This window comes from Cryptomeria japonica, chromosome 3 (assembly GCF_030272615.1).
Source record: "Cryptomeria japonica chromosome 3, Sugi_1.0, whole genome shotgun sequence".
NCBI classification, from domain to species: domain Eukaryota; kingdom Viridiplantae; phylum Streptophyta; class Pinopsida; order Cupressales; family Cupressaceae; genus Cryptomeria; species Cryptomeria japonica.
Window position 1 is genome coordinate 54,650,667 of NC_081407.1, and position 6,350 is coordinate 54,657,016.

Below are 6,350 nucleotides of genomic sequence, written 5' to 3' on the forward strand. Positions count from 1 at the left end.
CTTTGAAATGACTCACAAACCTCAAACATACCTCTAGAAATGATCGGCACCATTTTCGGATCATCAGACTAAGTTTTGTAACTTTCAGGCACTTACGCCACATTTTCGCATTTAATCGCGAAGACGTAATTTTCAAACCCGACAAAACACCTTTCTGGATCTCACCATCTGACAAGCGTGTACTCTGGTATACAAGCATGAACTCTACCCAACGGTTTTTCAAGACGAGTCCCGAGGGAAGAGATATTAATTGTCAAAAATGACCAACTGGCTTCGTCGATATTGCCGACCTGATGAAGTCAATGTTCAGGCAACACATGATGCCTTTCTTAAAAATATCAAACGACATCTGTAGACCCTCAAATTTGAGGTATGGGTAACTTGAAGTACATATTAAAACTTAGAATACTCAGTTCAACCAAAAGTCTTACTGGTTGCAAATGGCACGCTCATAAAAATGGCTACTTTAACTGATGCGGCAACAAAAGTACGGATAACTAAAAAAGATGGCTCAATAGACCCTTTTGAAAACTGATCAAACGGATTGGGAGAAGTTTGAAACTGGAAACTTAGCTTGCATTTATACCAACAATATCCCGGAACAAACATTCTGGCATGACATTCACTGAGGCAACTTTTACACTTATGCAAAACAGGGCTTCGACTAGGTCCTGAAACAGGGACTTGTCAAAACAACACAAACTGCCAACAGATTGAGCTTGGAAAACTGAGCAAATGGATTCATAAAGACTTGAAAATATGCATGTTGACTCACATTTATGCATATAATTGAATCCATTTTGAATTTAACCATGATGATCAACAAGGAAAAAGATATAAACCCTCAAAGTAAGCTACTCAATAAAATCTGCATTTGTGCCTAAAATGCACTTTCAAGTCACCCCTTGAAATGGGTACCTGATAAATTGATCCAAACTGAAATCTGAAAGTTGCACATCACTGTATAGGTCAAATGAAATGTGTACAACAAGTTTCCAAAGCCTTACCCTTTGAAAATCAACCGTCTCCATTTTACCCTCTCTCTAACTAGGCCATTCAAATTGACTTGTTTTTTAACATTTGGAAATGCAGAGCAAAAATTTGAAATGGGCCTCAAAACTTGACTCAAATTTAATGAGTCCCAACACTTCCATTTGTTGAATCTGTAGTCCAATGAAGAACTTAATCTCTCTAATAAGTGACATCTCAAATTCCATCTTCATTTCATCTACAAATGCATGGCTCATCTTGTCATCTCCACCAAAAATTATGTCATCAACAAACACTTCACAAATCAGAATCTGATCTCCTTCAGACTTCAGATAGATATTTCTATCTTCACTTGTTCTTTTAAATCCAATCTTCACAAGATGGGAATGTAAATGTTCATACCATGCTCTAGATGCTTTCTTCAATCCATACAAGGCTTTATGTAGCCTACACACAATATCATTGTCTTCTAATAGGGAAAACCCATTGGGTTTCTCTATATACACTTCCTCTTCAAGTATTCAATTCAGGCATGCAGATTTCACATCCATCAGATACACTTTGAATCCCTTGAAGGCTGCATATGCAAGAAGCATTTGAACTCCTTCCAATCTAGCTACTGGAGTGAAGGTTTCTCCATACTCTTCTCCTTCTTGAGCATATCCCTTACATACCAATCTTGCTTTGTTTCTTACCATTGTGCCATCTTCATTCAGCTTGTTTCTAAAGACTCATTTGGTGCCAATAACATTTTTGTGCTCAGGTCTGGGTACCAAAGACCATGTACCATTCTTTTCTATCAGGTCAAGTTCCTCTTCCATAGCCTTAATCCAGACTTCATCTTTGTGTGCCTCTTTAAATATTTTAGGCTCAAATTCAGAAATCATGCAAGAATTTTCTCTTACCTTTCTTCTTGTAAGAATTCTTGCATCCTTATCTCCTATGATCTTGATTGGATCATGATGTATCTTTACATACCTAGGAATGATCTTGGTTGATTCCTCTTGCTTTTCCTCTTCATCCTCATCTTCATCTTCATCTACATCAGAAACTACTGGTGTAGAAGCATTGTTACTTGTACTTGGTTGTTTTGCAACCAGTTCCTAGAAGGTTACAACTGGTTCATCTATCTCTCACTCACTGTTGGTTTCCTTAGGTTTCTCAGAGATTTCATCAACTCTAACATTGATACTTTCAACAATTCTCTGAGTCCTATTGTTAAAACATTTAAGAGCTTTTCTCTTGGTGGAATACCCTAGGAATATTCCCTCATTACATTTTGCATCAAACTTTCTCTGGTGTTCACTCCTCTAGATATAACATTTGCTACCAAACACTCTAAAGTAGCTTACCACTGGAGTTTTACTTGATTGTCTATAGCTGATATATGATTGATTGTGTTATTGTAGATGTGATTGATACAAGCCCCACATATATCGTTTGAGGTTGAAGCTCCATCTTTGTTGTAGTTTGGAAGAGGATTTTTAAAGGCTCCATCGTCACCATTTGTCTTGAGACCATCCACCGTTAAATCACCTCTATCAATCATGTCTTGAACAATGTTTTTCAGTCTCATGCAATCATTTGTTTGATGACCTTTGTTGCGATGAAAATCACAAAAGTGTGAGTCATTCCACCAAGGTGGTTTGATTTGTGGTTCATAGTTGCTGATTGTTGGTAAAGAGATAATTTTGTTTGCCAGGAGTTCTCTGAATGTTGACTCTAGTGATTGCCCCAGTGGTGTGTAGACATGTTTTTGAAAATTGTTGGTGTTACCTCGTGAATTGTTATTAGATCCTCGATTTGCATGATTTTTTTGAGCATTGTTGATGTTGTTGGTGTTGGGTTGACCTTGATTGGTATTTGGTGGGCAAGTGTTAGTATCTAGGTTAGCACCTTTGGGATTCTTTGTAGCTTGAGGATTTCCTGATAATGCGAGCATAGGTTGCTTGGATTTTGGATCATGTGATTCGTTGCCTCCTTCGTTTCCATTGTTTTTGTTTATAGTCCAAAATCTGGATTTGTCTAAGTTGTTGTTGTTCTGATTGTTGTAGTTTGATGAGCTTGTTCCTTCTTTGAAAAATTTTTGTGTTCCCTTCTTGACACATGCTTCTTCTACTTGAATGCCATTTTCAATCAATTTAGCGAAAAATGGTATGCATTGGAGTTTGAGCCTATAACTCATCTCACCATTCAAGTTGTCGATGAAGATTTCCATTTTCTTTTTTTTGGGGATATCTCTAGGATATCATGAAACCATACACCACCAACATTGAAGGAATACCATGAATGTTTCATTGTTTTTCAGTTTGGTGTTACAGACGTCTAGCATAGTGATAGCATGTTGAATATTATAGGAATATTGAGTTATGAATTTGTTGACCAGTTCATCAAATGATCTGACAGGAGGTGTGATTTTGGATAACCATTCCATTGTTTGTCCTCCCAAACTTCTTGGGAATAACCTCATCAAATAGGTGTCATCATGAGCAAATTCAAGACTCGTGGTATAGAATTATCGAACATGATCACGGGGATCGCTTTTCCCATTGTACTTATCAAATTTGGGAACGTCTGAGTTTGGAGGAAAAGGTACCATGTTCAATCTTCTGTCAAACGGATAAGGACAAATTTCATTTAATGAATATCATACTGTTGTCCCTTGTTGCATGTCTTGCATTTGTCTTTGTAACATTTGCATTTGTTGAGTAAGGGCAATCAAAGGCACATTATTTGTCGAGGGAAGATTTCTTCCCTTGCATTAATCCTAGGTTGAAATGGTGTATGGAACGACATGTTTTGCTCGAGGATGTGTTGCTCAGCGATGTTTTGCCCTGGTGTATTTTGTTTTGGTATGTTTTGTTCAGGAATATCTTGCTCAGGGTCACGTGCTTCTCCTTCTCATTGTCGTTATTGATATTCGTAATGTTGAGATTTTGTTCTAAACATGTCTGTGTCAAAGTCTTCAGGAAGTTTAACCCCTTTGCTTGTAAGCATGAGTAGGTATTTTTCCTTGTCATTTTCCATGAGTCTTTCCATAATTTTTTGAAATGAAGCACTTTCTTGACATTCTTGAAGAAGTTCCTCAGATATTTTGGTGTCCTCTAGATTTGGATGCTCGAAAGGATTTCATAATCTCCGATTCATGCTGGATTCTGATTGCATTTTGCTTTGTTTGTTTTGTTGAGAGCGAGTAATAACATGCATCTAGTAGAAGCTTTCTATGATAAAGGGGATAAAATCCTCTTCGATGTGTTGCTCAGGGGTTGGTGGTTCAAATCAGGATATGTTGTAAGTGATGCACTTGTCGGGAAAGAATGCAGGATTGATCTTTCCTCCACGATTGATTTTTTGACTGAATGCGGATTTTTGGTAGAATACTCTAGTCTTCAATAGTTCTTTGTCAAATTCATTGGATTTGTTCTGAATATAGAGTCATACATGATGAAGAAATGTTCGATGAGATTTGAAGAGTTGACGATTGATGTATAAAAATTTATTTCTTTTGGAAAATTTCAAAGCACTTGGTTGATGTTTCTTTAACATAGTGTTACGATAAATATTCTTTCTTCTCAGAATATGAGGATTAGTCATGCACAAGCGATCAATAGTTCTTTTTGAGTTGGTTTGGATTTAGTTTACCTTGTTCTGGAGACTCAAGTTTTACTTTATCCAAGTGAAGGTTTAGATACCCCCCCACAACAAAGTGCGTCAAATGATATGGAAAAAGTCTCCTGATATGGAAACTTGATTTCACAAATTGGAGTTTTAAAACAAGTGTGTTTGGGATAAAATCTGTGTGATAAAAAAAAGACCTATTTGCTACATGTGTTGATGTCTCTTGATTTTGATAGGATAGATATGTTTATCGTGCGACCAGTTTTAGATGTTTGGACAACTTTTGTTTGATACGAAATTTGCTCTAGAAATAGATTTCTAGGTCTGTTCTTGATATTTTGATCTGATCAAGTTTAAGTTGATGAAAAGAGGTTGCCAAAAATGTTTTCAAAATTTTCTAAATTTACCTCTGTTTTGCCCCCTGTTTTTCTGGTTTTGACCATGCGCTACAAAAGTTTCTCAAAGCACTAAGGGAAAGACCCCACGTGCTACGTTGCCCCGGTATACGTGCTAACTGTTTCTGATAATAAATTTTGTTTCAGATTTGATTTCAAAATATCATGCACTAATATGAGCCACCAAAGCGCTACTTTTTATATACCACGCACTAAAGCTTAACTTCGACATGCTAAGTCAATGCTTCCACGCGCTACACTGTTTTCAGAACGAGCTAACTGTAATTGCTTGTTTTTAAATTTTGGTGAAGTACTACTATGAATACTTTATGCGCTAATGATAAGATGCGATGTGCTAAGTTATGGTTGATACGCGCTAAGAGGTTGCTCTTATGCGCTAAACTACCCTGACTTGATTGTTTTCTGTGATTTTGGTGTTTTGCCTTAAGCTTTTAATGCTGATGGATGATTTTCTGAAGTAACAAATGAAGACACAGCACCAAATATATAACCATTTTTGCCTAATCTAAATAGTAAGTGTATGTTTTGTGAGGATGTGTTAAATCCTCAATGTTTCAACAGGTTTGGTTACAAATAATACACTTCAAAAAGACTCTTTATTCAAGGGTCATAAGTAATACCATAGCCCACTAGTCTCAATACTCTGTCAGCTCAAACAATTGTGTCACCCCCTAGAGGGTGCCCATTTTTTTGCCTTTTGCCAGAAATTAACTCAAAGTGAATTGCTTCACAATTGAGTAGTTATCTTAGGAGATATATGGTGAGCGATCTTGGGGGCTGATTCTCCCCCACCCTTGCACTATGATATTACAAATGTCTGGTTACTGACTCGGCTCAAGGTTTCTAATGCTAAAGTTTGTAATCAAGCTTCTTGTTCAGTCGTCAGTGATAAACTCCCTCAAGAGGCTTCCCAACCTTTAGAACAAAGGCTTTACGTATCTCAAGGATACTGGGAGAAGCGTATCGCTGTGCACAACCATTGAAAAGGACTTTCGCCACTTTCCATATTTGATTATAGTGGGTTGGAACACTTGGCATCAAAGTCGTTTTCCACTTAGGTCATTCCCTTCACACCAGCCATGAATGGCTTTCAGAGTTTTTCAACCCCTCAGGAAGGCAGGCTTGCTAAAGGATGTAAATGCAGTATGACTGAAAGCGTAAGAGTAGGCTGGCTTTTTTATCACCCAGTTAAGGGGAGAGCATATACCTTCTACTTTCGAGACAAGGCAAACAAGGTTCACTTTACCTTTCAAGTCAATGATTTTCTAAGATCTATATGGAGATGTTGCTCCATGAAAACATGGTGTTCTTTTTATTTCCTTCAAA